The following is a 363-nucleotide window of genomic DNA, read 5'->3' as shown; positions in this document are numbered from 1 at the left end:
CTGCAATTAAACAATCCCTTGATGGCTTGAGCAAGAAAGTTCAGTTAAATCTTGCACACTCATAAACAAATAATCCTTTATTCTTTCCTCTTAATTTTTGTAAGTTCACGTAGCAAAAGTCTCTATATTTGCTGAGATCTGAAGGGTTTATAATTCATCTTATCAAATTTAAAACTACTTTCATTTTTGGAAAGATCAACATGCACATCCATGACTTTGAGTCTATAAGTTTGTTTATGACAACTTTCATACAATAACCATTTATTATAACTCAACAAAAAACCAGTATTGATAATTTTACGAACATACCTAGCTCAGTGTTCGAGTTGTCTGCTGACGCTACAGTCTAACGTTAAAGCAGAC

The sequence above is a fragment of the Pomacea canaliculata genome, linkage group LG13, assembly GCF_003073045.1.
Source record: "Pomacea canaliculata isolate SZHN2017 linkage group LG13, ASM307304v1, whole genome shotgun sequence".
Classification (NCBI taxonomy): Eukaryota; Metazoa; Mollusca; class Gastropoda; order Architaenioglossa; family Ampullariidae; genus Pomacea; species Pomacea canaliculata.
This window is presented reverse-complemented; position numbering follows the sequence as displayed.